Here is an 18,643-nt window from a genome sequence, read left to right as displayed (position 1 = left end):
TGAGGACCATGTTCTTCCATCTTTGGTGTGAATTTCACATGATTCAGCCCGTTTTACTGAGTTGGAGTCTCATCATCTGCAGAGACGCTCAGATGAGTCTGCAGTTGTGGGGCGTATCAGTGAAGGACAAGCAAGTACAGAAAAGTGCTGGATCACTCTGAGGCATCGTGTGGGAACAATCATCTCATCTTGAACGTAATCAAGAAAGAGAGGATGAATTACCAACCAGTAAAAGACCAGGGATGGATGTTCTCTTAAACCTTTCAGAATTTGTGATAATATTTGACATATCTCGGATCAATATATTTTGACTAGTACAATAACAGTTTCTGATATCTTACAATATAAATAAATTATTATTAAAACTAATAAATTATTTGTAGAGTCATGCATATTAAAATTCATAGATATTGTATATTTAAAAACATTAGAAATTTTGTTTCGAGTTAAGAATAATAGCCTTCCTGCTTGTTTTCAGCATTTCTTTAAATTAAGAGAAACAAATTATAATTTAAGAAGGCTGTGGGTCTTTGAAAGATGTCGTGTGAGGACTAATGTTAAATATAGATGTGTTTCATTTTTGGGAGTCAAATTATGGAATCAACTTAGTGATGAAGTGAAACTGTGTAAATCTCTGTTGAATTTTAAAAAAATATTGAAAAGTAAAATAATTAAGGATTACAATGCTAAATGATTGAAGTATAATTTGGTTAAGCAGAACAATTTAAAGGGAAATTTCTCTTTTTGTTTCTTTTCATATTGCAGATAATCTGGGTTTTCTGTTGGAAAGTACAGGGTAGGCAAATATAAGCTTTGGCTTCAGCCTATTCCTTTTTCGGTTACAGAGTTTATTATTATTTTTTGTGTGAAACTGATGAGTGTAAACTTGTATGAAAGTGTTTTGTCATTTACACACACACAGTTTGAATTGCAAATAATGTAATGTAACTGAAATAAACAATTCATTCATTCAATAAAAGTGAAAGTAGGAAGTGTTCTGAATGTTCAATTCTGATCATTATAAAAAGAATGTAATTTTGACTCAGAGGCCACAAACTTGTTAACGGCCATAAACTCGCCGTAAACATGTTGAGATATGTTGAAAAATAGGATTTGTCAACTCTGTGCCAGGAGCACCATGTAGCATCTGATCATCAGCGTCTGATGCTCTCACGTCAGTCACAACTGATCCTGAGAGATCTGAAAGCACATTATGTTCATTTCCTCCCTGCTCGCTCGCCCAGGGAACAATTCAGCAGCTGTAGTTATGGCCTTGTTACATTGCTGTTATTGTATTATATTACTCTTTTGTTGCTCCGTGTGTGGGTTCACGTGAATGCGCAGCTACATTCCTCTGACTGAAAACATCACGGCTACATAGAGATGGACAAGTGACAGTTCTCTGTCCGAGTTTTGCTTGGTAGCGGGGGCCGAGGGGGGAAATGCAACCACATTCTTTGATCATAAAGTTTCAGCACAAAACCGGCCTCTCAAAAGGCAAGGCGGTGTGCTTATTTTCACATTTTACACATATCTGAGGCTGTTGGGATTTTTGTGCGATTATCTTAGCAGGAGGTTTTGCTTTGTTGCGTCTTTGGGGTTATTTTATTTGTTCTGTCTGATTTAAATTCAAATCTAGAAATGTAATGACAGTGACAATTCAGCCTTGAGTTGAAATCCCTGTGATGTTGTTAGACACTGACTATCAATCTGAGCCTCTTGATTGCAAACACTTTGGTTTCCCCACATGTATTTCCCTGCCATCACTGGGCTCTTTCTCGTATCTATCCCTCTCCAAAGATTGTTTGTGTTTTCCAGTAATTTAGACCACTGTACAAATCTAGACTTATTTACAAGCTCCCCTACTAGCAAAGTTACCATTTTTATCAAATGCAGCAAAAAGTTACCTCTACTGATTAACTCCATTATAGTTAGAAGATCGTAACAAATTTAGAATTTAATTCCAGCAACAAAACAGAGGTTGTGAGCGAGACGTGCTTACCAGCCCACATCGCTGGGTACCAATGCAGTTTTGAAAGACATCTATGCCATTATTGTTGAAAGCAAGATGTAATTCATAATTCACCAAATATTCATCTTCATGTTGCTTGGTCCATTTTCACAGATCTGGAGTGTGGGCGACCTGTCAATCACACACTGTATAGGCCACACTGTGGACAATGATGTCTGACATTGTCTCGCTGAAATATTGAAATAATGGCGGGAAAAGGTATCACACTGATGGTCAAAATTCCATTATTTATATATATATATATATATATATATATATATATATATATATATATATATATATATATATATATATATATATATGTACATGGGCTTGTGTACTTGGTATTGATTGAATCACAGCTGGCAGACTGACATTCAGAAACATCTACAGGTTAATTGAACATGAAAGAAACACTGAACACTAATATGACTTAGAATTCCTTAGACTCCTGTGGTAAAAGTGTTTTTTGAGCGTCACTTCACATGATATAGTTTTAAATCAGTTTTATACTTTTTTATTTGAACCTTCTTATAAATCAATCGATGGAACAAAAAAGAACGTTGCAGGACATTTTCAGATAAGCTTTATCTTGATAACCTAACAACAATTTCAAACTTAGAAGAACTACTGAAAACTTGCATTGTCCTTTTTCGTCATTCTCCTCTGTCATCACAGGCTTGTTGAAGCTGACTGGACTCCTTGACCAGATGTGCGGTTTGAGATTGAGCAGTACTTTGACTGTGACTGTTGATGTGTCACATGTACAGACAAGTACTCATACTGAGAAACAAATACCTTCACAAACGCTGGCGTTTGCATCTTTCACTGACGCTTGGATGCTCTTTGTCATCTTTAAAACATATCATCCAACAAGTGTCTGGTTTGTTTTTATGACCAACCCCAGGATGAATGCTGGTGTGGTGGAATCCAGGAACCCTAGCCCACCGTCCTGGAGCCCAACTGAGAGGAGCTTCTTCTCAGAGGACGACCACTGAGCTCATCGGCTGTACCAGAGACGATATATGATGGTGCCGCGCTGCCTGAGGAGCTGAAGGTCACGTTTGTCCAGCAGTAGTTTCTGCCATTAACGTTTATGCACTGAGATCACACTCCCTCAATCAATTCACATTAATGCACTGCACACCGAAATAGTTTCCTTAAGTATTTAATGATCTTTTCACGGAGCTGGTGAACAATGTTAAGCCTTGGCGGATGTTTCTTTCATACCTTCATCTATTATCAACGAGGCTGATCTGTGCAATCTTGTGTAAACTTTCTGTCTCTTTCCTTTTCTCTAATTTTTGAAGGCTTAAATAGGCTAAATACCTTTATCTGAACTAGGTTAGCGTTTTAGTGCCTCTTAAGCTTTCAGCAGGAGCTAAAACATGAGGATGTAGAAAAATCAAGTGCTGCGCCTGTGCTGCAATCCTCTGCAGCAGACGACTTCTGTTCTCTGCATTAACCATATTGAAAGAGTCTTTTCTCTTTTCAAGGATCAATGAAATATTATGTTATTATATTACGTGGCGCAAGATGAAAGGCCCGGCCGTAATGCCCCATGATGTTTTGCTCCCACTCCACCAAGATAATGCTACAAAGCTGAGCAGGATAGCTTCATTAACCATATTGATGTTGCACAGTGTGTTTGTGTGCTGGCTCGTCTGCCTTCTCAGTGGCTTCTTCAAAGCTCATATGCAGTCTTCTGGATAAATGTCTCTTCTGCAGCTGTACGCCAAAGTCACGTCGTCATTTTGAGAAGAGACAGATGCAGCAACAGGAACAGACATAACAAGGAGAAGGTATTATCAAATGCAGTGTGTGTGTGTGTGTGTGTGTGTGTGTGTGTGTGTGTGTGTGTGTGTGTGTGTGTGTGTGTGTGTGTGTGTGTGTGTGTGTGTGTGTGTGTGTGTGTGTGTGTGTGTGTGTGTGTTTGTGTGCATATACATTGCCTTCTGACTGTTAGTGTAAAGTATTTTTGATGAGAGAGCTCTCTGGTACCATGATAAAGGCCAGCATATACAAAAGCTTGCTTTTATACATCAAAAGAATAATACAAGCAATGATGAATAGTAAAAGGGTCCCATTGAGCGATTTAGTGTAAAAAATGTAAGGATGCACATGAAAATGAGGTTGTGCTGTAAATGCAGTGAGTACACACACCGATAACAAGGTTTTGAGTTAAGCCCTCCATTTACCCGTGGCTTACAAAAGCCTGTTTTTCGGTTGCTTGTGCAACATTATTTTGAACAATATTGTGGTTAATGTCTGAGCATCTCAGCCCCTATCTCTGACATTTGCAGAGAAAATTGCACCACTTTGATATCTTGTTGCCAAAGGTAGGAGAAGCAGCCTTCTTTTACCAGTAAACAGTGCCGTCTACCCATCAAATCAGTATCAAAGACACTGCAGATAACATCAATATCTAAATTAGTACATTTGAGATGGTCAAATACTGTTGAAAGCTCTGGTATTTGTGCACATAGAACGGCAAAACTAATAAAAAAAATATATATATATACATATATATATATATATATATATATATATATATATATATATATATATATATGCATATATTTATATGAATACATACATATAAATAAATATAGAAACACACATGCAAAAGACTCTGAAAGTGCCTTTAGGTGATGAACCCCTATGTGGTGTAAAAAAAAAATCATGTCAGCATGTCATGTTACCTCTTAAACCGCTTTGTACCTGGTAATAATAATAATGATACATTATATAACAAGAAACTCAATTTGTAATTTGCTGTCACCTATTTGATAATGATGTATTTTTCTGATCTATTTGTGTTATATCTGAGCTTCTTATTTTATTTTTGGTCATCACTTTGAATTTTCCCCCAAAATGTTCAGCTTGATTGAATCAACTGGTGGCTGCCAGTGGATAAGGTTCATGTAGCTATGATACTAAATCTGGTTCTTCTGTCAGCAAAGATCCACTCAGACGCAGTTCATCACACAATAATCAAACCTGTCAGTTATTCAGAAAAGCCCTATATCTCACTGAAACTCCAGTCTGAAAGATTAAACACATGTGCCATAAATAACTTCTGGTCAACGATCACATTTCTCTCACACTTGCAACCTTTGGGGTGGATCAGTGAAGTCTTGTTCCCGATTTCAATGCCATTCTTCTCAACTACATGCACAAAATGACACAAAAGGGAAAACTGATTAGATCGGCAGTCCTTACTCTGGAGGTACCGAGAGAGTAAAGGGGCTTGGAGCCTCCTTTGACGAGGTCATTCTTCCTCCCACTTACTGAGCCACCTGATCAATGCTGATCGGGGAAATTGAGTCCTTTAACAGGCGTCCAGTATCTGTATCTTTCATGTCTGTCAGGTTCTTCTGTGTAAAATAAATGTCAAATGTTTCAAAGGGAGCCCGCTGTTCCCCATTTATGAATAAAGTTGAACATTGAAACATATAAAAGGACTGGAGGGTTGATGTACCTGTGGCCCTGTGGTGCACTTCATTTTTCTTTTTTTGTTTAATTGTTTGTTTTTAAGAGAGTTTGAGCTGATTTTATTGTACTAAAGAGTGGAGCGGTGAACACTGCACATTCCAAGAAGACAAATTCATCTCAGCTCTCAGAAATCGGCTGTGAACTACGACCTCTAACAGTTATATGTATAATATGTGATCTTGTCCAGCGTGAATATTTATAATGTGTATGTAATATCTGTTTCTGTGAAAACAAAACTGACTCTTTGAAGTGAAAAACATACAAATCATTACAGATCACAAAAGCAATTATTTTCTAAACTGCGACGTCAAGAAGCTGAACAGTGACTGTCATTCACAGAGCTGCCCGAAGCCCTTTCCTCTCATAATGTCACAGTTTTGGGTTTATGTCTGTTCTTTTATTTTGAAAGCTTGTGTTCTAGTTCTGTTTTGACTTCCCGCACCGGTGTCTGGTCCAGTCTTGTGAGTATTTCTGGTCATGTCTTTCCCTTTCTGCTTGCTGGTCACTTCTGTTTCTTCCTGTGTCACTGCTTTCTACCCGACTGCTTCTTGCCGTGGTTTCTGTTTGAGGTATTTGGTTAATAAACTACTTTTGTTTGTAACTCCTGCTGCGTCAGTCTCCTGCGTTTGGGTCCTACATTCCTGGACACCGTGACACATATATAGCGTCTTGTAGTTGAACATCCTGCCCACGACCTCTTTGGCCTACCAAAGACCGAACCACCAACCCTGTAAATAGCAGACTATGACCTGAACCACGACTGCTCAAGATACTCATTTAAATGTTTGCAGATTTATCAAAAAATGAGGACATTAAACTTTGTTGACTTTTGTTTCTAAATGCGTGTAAATTGATGTCCAATCTCAAACTCATAATCAGCGCGAGCACGAAAACCTGATTGGAAGAAGTCGAAGCAGTTGGTCAGATTTAAGAAGGGATTTAAGAAGGCAGCTTTTTCAATAACCTTACTGATGAATGGAAGATTTGAGATGTGTCCGTCATTTTGCATTAGCAACTTGTCCGGACTGTTCTGCTAGTAGACCGATCACTGTGATCGGTCCACTTGTTAGCTCTGCATGTTATAATTCCTGCTAGAGTACGGTTATATCAGTGAAAGCAGCTGTTGTTCAAGGCCCCAGAAAGGGTTAAACACAAAAATGTACAAATCTGTGTAGTGGCGACGCAGAAGCATAAGTCATATTCTGCAAATGAGCAGTGATGTTCATCACCAGATTGTTTCACAACCACTTACACCTTTATTCATGTGTCCAAAACATCACACACCACACTGACCAGGTAACTCGCGGTGGGCAAAAGACCCTAATGACCCATAAAGAATACTTGTGTATGAGTGACATTTGACTTCATAACTCTTTTAACACATTATGCAGAACTATGTATTCACCCCAAAATACCGTGAATAATACCTCAGATCACATCTCCGTTCCAAGTGGAAAGTAAAAACAGCTGTAACTCTGAAAAAGCCTGAAAAGCACAGCAGCGCAACGTGCTAGATGGATGAGACGCCGACCCTCACGTTCTTTCATATAAACAATCACTATGAATCCAAATGAACATAATACAACATCTATTATAGCTCAAATAAATACAAACATATTTTAAATATGTTTCATTTCACATTTCATTTCATGTATTCATTCATTTCAGATGTCAAAACCATTGTATAGATTCTAGAACACAACGTCGTTAACACTAGTATGAATCAATATATCTACAGCATAAATAGATATAGATACACATATACACACGTGCAAACACACACATTTTGAACATACAGAAACCCTTGTAAACAAATCTATATAAATAAATGAATCTGTTTTGTATGAATTTACACAAAATAAATATATCTATAAAACAAATGTGCACACACCCATCTATACATACATACCTATATACATGCACACACGTAACAATACACATAACTCATAAATCTCTTTTAAAATGTCATGTTACCATTTCCAATGTTGGATGGTAAAACAGGGATGTCTGATGTATTTCTGGGATGCAAAGGGATCAAGGAGTCGATCAGCAGGAGCTGTGTAATTTGTGTAATTCAAACGTTAAACCATTTGAAAAATATTGCTTCCAAAGTCGATCTTTCCAAATATATTCAATAGGATATAAGAAATAAAGGTTCATAAGTGCATGTATAGGGGAATAAAAGTAGACTTTAAAACTGCGGGGAAACATTAAAGCAGTGAGAGTAAGACTTGAAGTGCTTTACTACGTTGAACAATTAGACAGCTTTGAAACAGCAGATATGAAAGGAAGTACAAAAGGAAAAAAAACTATAATGAACTGCTTGAATTATGAGAGGTGAAGATGTATTCACCCTGGTCTTTGTGAAAAAAAGAGAAAAATAAATTCCACTTTAAATGGAACGTACACACACACATACGTACACACACTTTACAGGAAGCTGAATAGAAATTCACCCAAACTCTAGACTCAGATTCTAATGACGGACATGTGGAAGGATGCTCGTGAGCTGCAGTCAGAGCTCAAGGCTGCGCAGTAGCACATCACTCCAAAGCAAGGGGCTGAATGCTGCCGAGCCTCAGGATGTTCACGCCGGAGCCTCAACCCCTCTAATACAATGAGTTCAATCCCGTGAGAGTGAAAATGAATGTTTTGCTCTCCTTTATTTTTGGTGAATTATCTGTTCAGAGGTGGATTGTGCAGGAACAGGAATGTGTCAGAGTTGAAGTTCAACTCCGCTGTCCATGAAAGCCACAAACACCAGGAGAAAGAACCGGCAGGTTTCCTCTTCTCAGCAAATTTAATTTAATGCAAATAAAGCTTTTGAAGTGGGTGAACACAGCCGTGGGCTTGACACAGGGTCACCCATTAGTGGAATTTAGGAGTGAATTAATTATAAGTATGTTACGTAATATTATATTACATTAAAGGTAATTGAATAATAATGGTTGTAGCTTTGTGATTTTAGCCAAATTTATGACAAAATAATACCAATCTGAAAAGCACAAATAGTCATCAGGAACTTTATACAGTATAATTATATCACCGTGCATATGAAGGATTTCTTGCAAGGACCCAAAATAACCTCACTGACTGAAATCACTCTGTTGTTAAAAACGAGAGCCCCTGAATGGGGGACACATGTCCTTTTAGAATAGAATAGAATAGAATAAACTTTATTAATCCCACAGAGGAGAAATGTACTTGTGCAGCAGCAAACATACACACACTCAACAATTTTACACCATACACACAAAGTATGAAAAGGTATAAAAAAAAGTATATCCTAAAAAGGAAAAATAAAAATAACCAATAAATAGCTAAATAATTTAAAAAAGAGCAATATAAAAGAGCAGGAGCCCAAGGATAGGTGGGAATGTGAGGTGCATGTGATGTGTGGTGTTGCATGTACGGTGAAAGTCTTATGAAGCATTCTTTTATAACCAATCATCTCCATGATCTCCTCTCCACCGCAGACTTGTAGAAGATATGCAGCATCTCACTGAAAATAAGCCACGGACCCAAGTTTCTCCAGGAAGTACACTCTGCTCCATCCTCTTTTGGACACTCAGCTTTGCATCTCCAGTCCAGTCTGTTGTCCAGCTGAACACCCAGGCGTCTGCACTCCTCTGCCAACTCTTCCTTCAAGATTGAACTCATATTAGGATTAGTACCGGTCCAACTGGTCATTTTCTCAGTCTTGTCTACTGTCTACTGTACTACACCATGACACAAAGTACCAACTCTCTGAACTCAGCTTCCTGTCCATCACTGACTTCCATGTACATTTATGGTCCAAGTCCAGATCTGCAAAAACACAAGGAAACAGGGCTATTAACAGCCTCTTGGCTCCTTGTTCAATCAAAAAATAATTAACAATGATTGTCTTCATCTCATGATCAAATGCATAGTTAGGATTCTCTTGATTCTGCTGCTCTAACGGGAAACTTTTTCATGTCTTTTCCATATATGCACTGAGGAAAACACATCAGTGAGACGTTTTAATGAAATATGAAGGTCCAGCCACTGCTTTGATGATGTGACACTTTCTTCTACATATGAACTGAACAGGCTGGAACCACAGATCTTGAACCCTTTCTACTTAAAGGGATCGTCTTGGAATATTTAATGAAGACGCTCCTCTCAGATTGAGAACCTGCAGCACAGACTGCATCCCTCTCATTGCTGCGGGGAAGTTGTTCAATTGCTTCATTCAGATTGTAACTTAATACATCAGATCTGACTTTCAAGTTTAGGAAACTCAGCTCTGTAACAAGCAGCTTCACACTTTGATCCACGTGGCTTCAATCAACATTTGAAATCATAAACCTGAGATATCTCAGGATTTGTCTTGTGAATGTCATGTGTCTTTGTTAAAGAAGCACAAAAGATCTTTTGCAGGTTTTAACTCAGGTTTCTCCCTGTAAGTGCGGAGGCTAAATTTACTCTCGTTTGGTCTCCTGCTCGATCGTCATCTCGTTTTTTCCTTCCATCATTACGTTCATAATTCTCTTAGTCGCCTCTGCAATTATGTCCTCTGTCTCTCTGTGATCTGATTTCATGGCTGTTGATGTGAGGCGTAGAGCTGTAAATTGATACGCAATTGTTGCAAGACACAACTGGGACGGGAGTCTGAAGTCACTTTAGTCTTTTTTTGCTGAAGCCACATCAAAGGACCTGGATGACACATCCTAAAAGTAGACAAATATTTCTTTGAATGACACTTAAACTGATATTTTAATGAAAATACACACTTTTTCTTTCTTTCTTTCTTTCTTTCTTTCTTTCTTTCTTTCTTTCTTTCTTTCTTTCTTTCTTTCTTTCTTTCTTTCTTTCTTTCTTTCTTTCTTTCTTTCTTTCTTTCTTTCAATACCTGCTTCAGTCTTATCGAGGGAAACAGAGTTCTGCCCGAGCGTGTCCCAGCTGTCAGCGGGAGAGAGGTGGGAGTACATCCTGGACAGATCGACGGTCCGCTACAAAGCTCTCTTGTACATCCTGCAATGATTCTGTAGAAATTACAGAGTGTACAAGGCGGAAGAATCAGCTCGACACCTTCAAACTCTTGTCCCTCAAACTGCATCAAAAAGCATCATTTTGCTTTGTTGACCTTGTCCAACTGGAACATCAAGACCTTTGGACTCAGATGCACCACCTCGGTTGTCTCTTTTGTTTTGTCAAAGAAATGTACAGTGCTTCCTTCAGACAAAAGATGAAAGCAGGGACTTTCATTAGCAACAAGTCCAAAGGTTAGGGTCTATGATGGTTGGTATCAGTACCCCTGGAAAAGGTTATTTACTCTTCTGTAATTGCAGCATTACTGCAGAAAACTACAACGCCCATTCAAAATGACTTTTTTTCCAGGGATATTTATACAGTCAGACTTCAAAAATGAGCAATGACTTAGGCACATTATACAGGGGGGGATTTCTTGTTGATCACTATCAGCTGAAAATCCTTGGCTGCAGTCAATGGACCGGTGCATCCGCCAGGACAAGTCTCTGATGGTGTGTTTGTGCTGTTTACTGAAAATGTGGAGGGATTGGTGTACAAACACTGGTTCCAACTGAGGTTGCTGGATTTCAGATTTATCCATGGTAACAGCTTTGGTCCGCAAAATTTGAGTCCCTGACAGGTGAGGTGATTGATCTTTTTGTGTCAATGCAATGTTGTGCTGGGAAACCATGGATTCTGGCATCCATGTTCATGTTACTATCACATGCACCACCCACCTAAACATTGTTGCAGGCCAAGCATTTGCTTCCATGGCAACGACACTCCCTGATGGAAGGACAATGCGCACTGAGGGTGCCACAAAATCTCCCCAGATCCCAATCAAGTTTGGCATTTAATGGATGCTGTCAGAGCAGTTTCCATCCACATGGCCTTAACCCAAAAATCTACCATTGGACCGTTGGATCTGTTTCCAGTTTGTGTCCCTAGAAGTCCTGAGCGTTCAAAGCCTCCTAACCAACATCAAGAGGGTGGTTTTAATGTTGGGGCTGATAGCCTATGTGTTGCATAGAAATATCTGCTAAAGCAGTGGTTCCCAAATGTTTTCTGCTCGGCCCCCCTTTGGTTTAAAAGAACTATTTTTGCGCCCCACGATTGCGACCGTTATTTTACACCAATAAAATAAACTACAACCTCTTTTAACACTGGAACCACCAGCTTCTTAGCCCCCCAGCGCCATAGCTGTCTCTCAGAACCCCAGATATACTTTCATTGCTAGAGTACAGAAATCAGTTCTTGACGTGTAGAAATTTGTGTTAACACTTCTTTTTCTTCATATTTTGTCTGCGCGCATCTGGGATGCGCATGTGGGATTGACGGACTGATATTGCAACTAATTGTTTCATTTTTTTACTTGAAATCAATTAATGATCACGCTGTGAAGTGAAAAATATTAAGCTCAAAATATATAACATCATTTCACAGCACCAGCACACTCCTCAAAACATATTATTTGAACAAAATACATAAAAAAAAATACTACACGCATGGATAGACCTTTTGTTTCTCTCGATTCAGTCTATATTAATTGGTCTTATAATATTAATATTTTGTTATTGCTTACTTTGTGTTTGTGTTTTCATAATACTAATAGTTACAGATATTTGTATTTAGTAATGTCAGTGCTGAAGGGGACATCACCCGTCTCCGCTTCAGCACCCGCTGGTTGCACCGTTGAGAGGAACGGCACCGGCTATAATTCTTTATTCACTGTGGGAATTTCAGATCGGACGACGAAATCAATTTGTATCGGACAAATAATGTCTGTGTAGAAACCCTCCCTACCTTACATGTCAGAGGGCTTTCTTCATTTTTAATCTCCACGGGGGTCCAGCTCAGAGTCAAAGCGGTCCACAGGGCCACCGGGGCGGTTTGAAGAATAGGTTCCCAGAACTGTCTTTTATTTTATTATGTTCAAAACTTTAGAAAATATAAAACCCACAGTTTTAAAGTCAGGGAGTGACAGAGCAACAGATTCTGTTTAGACAGAGTTGTTCACATAATAAAACCCCCCAACCGTCCGTGAGACCGCCTCGGCACTTCTAGTGTTAAGTAGCAGCAAACCACATTTATAGTGTCATTACTTCAAGTGTTACTGTTTTTATTTGTTGTGTAACTGTAATTTATTGTGTTCTTTGCTCTCAACGTAATGATTTTCAGTGTAACAATAGTTTTTTTTTGTGTGTGTACTGTGTTCAACATTTTTCAAAAAAATGTCCTCTCTGTGCAAAATGTGTTTAAAAACATGAGCAATTCGTCAAACAAGCCCCATCAAATACCTGTCCATTATGCTAGCAGTGTCCACTCATCACCACACTCAGTCTCCATGCAGATATGATTGGTGGTACTTTTCTTTGTTTGCTCTGTGTTTTGGATTTGTTAAAACAGTTCATCTACACCTCTACATGGCAGGAAATCCAAACAAAAATAGAAATGAATTGGAAAAAAAAACAAATAAAAAACTTAAGTACTCACAGGAAAAACGTGTAAACAACATTGATTATTGGGGGGAGAGCAAAGGAAACACCAGCTTAAGACCGTGATAAGTAACATGATGCACACGTGGCAGTCGTTAACAGAACTCAGGTGTGAAGTCAGACAGACTGAGCTAACGGGAAATTAAGCCAAGACACCAAACATGGAAATCCAAAGGAAAAGATAAACCATTCAACATGGCAGGAGCTGATTAATACACAGTAAAAATGACGGCGGCTGGAGTGGCCGGAGTGGCTGGCAGCAGAGAGCAGGGCGGCTGGTGGGGCTTCGTTTCCATCCTTAGCAACTGACTTCACTTCTCCCCGCCAGCAGAACCAGTTGACACCAAGAGCTGAAGTCCTGGGGTTGGATACATACACTTTTGCACCTTTTCCCACACACGTCTTATTTTATTGTGAGCAACATGAACACGAGCAGCATATCTTCAACAGGACGGCCATGTGTTAGGAAAGCTGCTCTGGTGGTGCTGAAGGACATTTCTACTCCAACTTTAACAAGTATATCAACATAGTTGTGACTTTCTGCTGCATGATGGTTTCAATGTCTGATTATATCTCACTCACCACACACCAAAGCTGTATGACCCAAGATACAGACCACGGCCATCTTAGAAACTGCCTACTATGAGCTGCACTAACAAAATAGTATACAGTATGTACTGCATACTAGGCGGGCCATCATGGTGCATACTATAAAAGTATTAAAACAAAACGATGGCACAAGTGGAAGCCAGTCATGTGACCCCTCAGTCTGGCTCCTGCTGTCAAGGCGCTTTGGTTTATAGGAGATTGTAAATGAGGAAGAGAAAAGAGTTGCTCACTTAAAAGGAACCCCGGTTATTAAGACTTTTGGGCCCTAATAAGCCACAATTGTTCTCTTATACTAAAATATGTTGTTAGAAACACATAAAATAATGTAATTGCTTTAAAAATCTACAATGTTTATTACATATTTTGACCTGCGGGAGGCGCCATGTTTTACCTGCGCAATGCACTCTGGGGGGCGATGACGTGGTTTGGTTGCTCTGGGAAGATAAGCCGCGTTAGTTTAACTGCGACAGGTATCTAAAACATAGATACACGGCCGGGAGAGCAGCACTCTCCCGGCCGTGGAGGCTGACGAGGGCAGCCCATAAGACGTCTCGGTTCAGGCAAACTGGCTCAAAGTTCTCGTGTGCTGTGATGCACGGGAGATGTGCAAAAATGGGTTAGGGTTAGAGATCAAAGTCGTGCGCATCTTCTCAGTGCATTAAACTGTATATCCTAATGCAGTGGCGCCACCAGCCGGAATCCTGTACGCACTGTGCGTACCCTTTTTTTGAAGGATTTATGTATTTATTTTTGGTACGTGCTGGGTCCACCGTTTGATGTTCCCATGACAGACCAGAGGCTGAGTGGACTTGCCCGGGAGTTACTAAACGGGAGGCGCAGACTTCGCTTCAAATAGGCAAGAACATCATTATTTAATTTAATGACTATTCTGATCATTTTGGTGGAGCCACATCTGGCTGGGGTTTGTATTGTAGCATAGGCTATCTGCTAGTTGAAACGTGTGGTCGTTTAGCCTATCTGAGTTTTATGGTGCTTTTATGGTGTTTTTTTTATAGTTCATGCTTTATGGTGCTGTACTTTTTTTTTTTTTTTACTTTTTTGTAGGTGGGCCGTCACTTTAATGTTTAGCTGTGTTTTCATCTGTGTTTCTGGTGCGCCGTCACCTGTTTAGCTGTGTTTTCATCTGTTTCTGGGTGCACCGTCACCTTAATGTTTAGCTGTGTTTTCATCTGTGTTTCTGGTGCGCCGACACCATAATGTTTATGTTTGCATCTGTGTGGAGGTGCCATAATAATGTCACCATATCTGTAGTGCGCCGTGCGCACGTTATCCAATTTGTCACTGCAAAGTTTTGTTCGAGGAAAAAAGATCTTTGAAATACTTATTGAACTCTGAATAGCCAACCAATCTATCCTCTACCTAATGGATAGTGGAATATTCAGGACCCTGAAATTAGCCGTACCATATAGACCAGTGGACGGACTGTTTCTGTGCCTACTACGAAATTTAATCCTGGCGGCGCCACTGTCCTAATGATTTTGTCCCACTCTCGTCTCATCCCGTCTTTCTTGGTCTTCATTTGGCTCGTTTTGAGATACCGGTATTTTCAGTGTTGTCCTTCTCCTTGACCTTATGCTCGGGTTCAAATCGAAATGGCTGAACAGATGACATGTTTATCCTCTGGATTATCTCGTTGAACAGTCACAACAGTGTACGGGGGCCAGCAGGTGCAACCGACTGACGTCACTACCCAGAGTGCATTGCGATGTAAACAACAATGGCGACCTACAGGTTAAATTATGTTTTCAAATTTTATAAAAACGAAGACATCAAAAAGGTTTTTTATATCACATTGTTATAATTGATATCAACATTTATCTTTTAAGACCTACATGTCTTGATAGCCAGGGTTCCCTTTAAATGTTCCCCAGAAACAGCAAACCATCTGGGTTCTTCTGACACACTACATACTATATACTACTTTTTAGCTAAATTGGTACACGTTATGCAGCTTCCAAAAGAAACTTTGTATTCGTCTGTTGTAGATAAAGTAGATATTGCTTCTTATATGCAGTTTTATATAAAGTTTCTACAGACTTCAGCTTCAAAAAGCAGAATAAGAGCAGGTGATGGTGCTGAAAAGATCCCGATTAGACTTTTACATTTCTAATATTATTGGTCCTATAATTATGGTTGTTAAACATGACACATACAGTACAAATGAGGAGAATGCTCTGCAGGACATTATTCAAAGATGACATGGCTATTATTAATAACTTAATAATTAATAACTGCTCGTCATCAAGGGAAAAATAAAGGGAACATGATTCATAACAATTATGTTCTAAACATCTTATGAGCTTGTATTTATCAGACTACATTTCCCATATCTATGCTTGCTTTCCCCATGTCCTCATCTCAAACCACACAAATGAAACGGTTGTCTGGATACACGTCTGTAATGGCTGTAAAGGACTTCTTGGTTTCTGTGTTTTGTCTGCTGTCTTCCTTTGTTTTGGTGCCTTCTGTCTCTTTAGTTACTTCCTGTTTTATTCTGAAGAGCGTTTTTCCTCGTCCGCCTTGCCCTGTTGTTGTTGCTTTTTTTTCCTGCTTCTGTGATTGCTTGATTGTCTTTTCCTGTGTAATAACCCGTGTCAGCTCCTTCCTGTGTGTTTCAAGGCCAGCCTGTCGGAGCCCATCTGAGACATTACACCCGTTTCCTCGCGGTGCTCTTTGCTGTTCCTTATGTTCGAGGGAATTCTCTCTTCATTTTACCTTTTTTTCTGACCACTCCAGTTGCTGATAGTTACTTTTATTTTATTTTAAAATCTACTGTTTCTTCATTGTCCTAAAGCCGGTGGGTCTGCTGCTCTTGCTCAACCAGCTGCTACAGTGACATCACACTCCTGTGATCAATACAGTTGTTTCTATTCTCTGTCTGGACCTGCAACTTATTTTCAAAATCTACACAGAGTAGTTTTAAATTATAGTCATTTTCAGTGTCTGGTGTTTAACCACAGCTTTTCACAACAACAATAGAACAAATGTATACTTATAACTTCAAGTGATTGCTGTTGGAGTGCTTAACAAAGACAGAGTCTTGGTTACTGTTGTTACAGACAACAACTCTGAAGTCTCTAACATGAAACATGAAAAAGGAAAAGGGAAACAATCTAATCTGAATCTAATCTGATTGGGGTCTGAGGCGTGACGGTATCCTGCAAATCTGAACTGCTCCCTTCAAAATATCTCTTCAGACCGAGGTGGAACCCCAAGTGACAGGAATATATTATTCTGCAGTTTTTGATGCCGTAAACCCTTGAGCAAAGAACATCTGAGTTATTTTTCTTGATAAATGCTCTTGTCGTGTAGTTTGTTGTTTTAATGGTGACTGCTTTCAAAAGCTGGCATGTTGGGACTAAGAAGATGGATCATTTGTAAACGTTCTCCCAAACTGGGCTCAGATAAATCTGGTCAACGCTGCGCAGTGACTCGACACCCTGTGTGTTCAGATCGCCATATTCTGACCACCAGGCAGCTCTTGCAGGTATTTTGCATCGATCAACCCCAAAATGTTGTACTCAATCTTTATTCCCACCCTGTCATTTCAAGCAGAGGAAGGACTGGGATGTAAACTTATAGACAGACTGAGATGGATGCACTGATGGAGAGGTGTGTAGCAAAACAAATGTTCATTGTTCTGCTCGTTCTGCTCACGCGACGCCACGCAGGTTTAAATCTCAGCAGGCCAGTGTTGCTTTGATGCATTTTAAAGATGTTTACATGTATTTTGGAGCCTGTTTGCAGACATTAGCACCAAGGAGCATGTAAGAACCCCGGAGCATGCAGCGTTAATAAAACATCAGGAGAGCGGTGAGGTCAGATAAGAGGTCAGACTGGGGAGCAGGAGGTCAGCGAGCAGAGCGCTTCCCCGGCAGCCTCTGTGTTTGCTCTGCTCCGAGTCTGGGAATGAGGCGGGCATGCCTCCACAAACGCCACACGAGACGCGCTGCGTCCTCATGTGGATCAGCTGAGCTGAGCGCGTGTGCGGGTATGTTTGCACGCGTCCTGGTAGAACGTTTCTTACGCACATAAACACAGACACGCTGCCATGTGGAATGCCATTCTGCTGGCCCGGCCGCAGTGTCGGGTTGCAGTAGGTGTGCCGGCTGCAACCCTGGCATTTCTCTGTTTGTTTTATGTCACAGCCCCTCCCTCCGGGGAGATGACAGTCCAGCAGGCCCCGGGGGGATGAAACCTGAGACGGGCAGAGCTCGGTAGTAAACAGCAACTTATTTATGAAGCAGAGACGGCTCACGGCTGCATTCAAACATCTGAAAGAGCCAGACAAAGATTTTGTTCTTCTGTTTGTAGGAGTGGCTCCTCGAGAGGGCTCAGGCAGACGGGGGGCCTTCGTTTAGAGCCCTCTGTGGGCTGGGGAGAAACAGTCTGGCCAAATATAAGGCTAACATAAAGTTATATTCATGTTAAATCAGCTGTTTTGGATCTATTTGCAAAGACAGGGAGTGTTGTGGTGTATTTGTCAGTTGACTGACCTTTAAAGGTATTGCACTTTTCAGAAACACGTGAGACACAAACAGCAAAAGTAAAACAGGAGCAAAGATTGAGTGCACTTATCAGAGCAATCAGCAGTAAAATATGAACATAAATGAATTAAAACATGGGTTAAAAATTAAAAAACATAAAGAGTTACACAGCTAAGCATCAAGGCAGACTAAACTCTGACGTTACTGTGACACTTTCCAGTGACAGATGCTGATTTGTAGTTGATTTTTAGGAGGACAGGTTGAAACTACTAACTACTTATTAGTTTTATTTATTTTATTTTATTTTAAAGCACTGATTGGATTAGCACCTTAAATTTCGTTGATACTGTATGTAATATAAGTTGGTGTTACATGTCAGTGAGACGCACCAGGTATCAGTTGTTTGTGCAGAAACATCTCCAGACGTTATGTTGCATCTACTACCGTACTGATTTATGCAGTGAGTTGTCTGCAGGGAAAGCATGTTTACACCACTTATATTCTGCTGACCTCTCAGCTGGTGCAAAGAAAAG

This window comes from Cololabis saira, chromosome 5 (genome assembly GCF_033807715.1).
Source record: "Cololabis saira isolate AMF1-May2022 chromosome 5, fColSai1.1, whole genome shotgun sequence".
NCBI lineage: Eukaryota > Metazoa > Chordata > Actinopteri > Beloniformes > Belonidae > Cololabis > Cololabis saira.
This window is presented reverse-complemented; position numbering follows the sequence as displayed.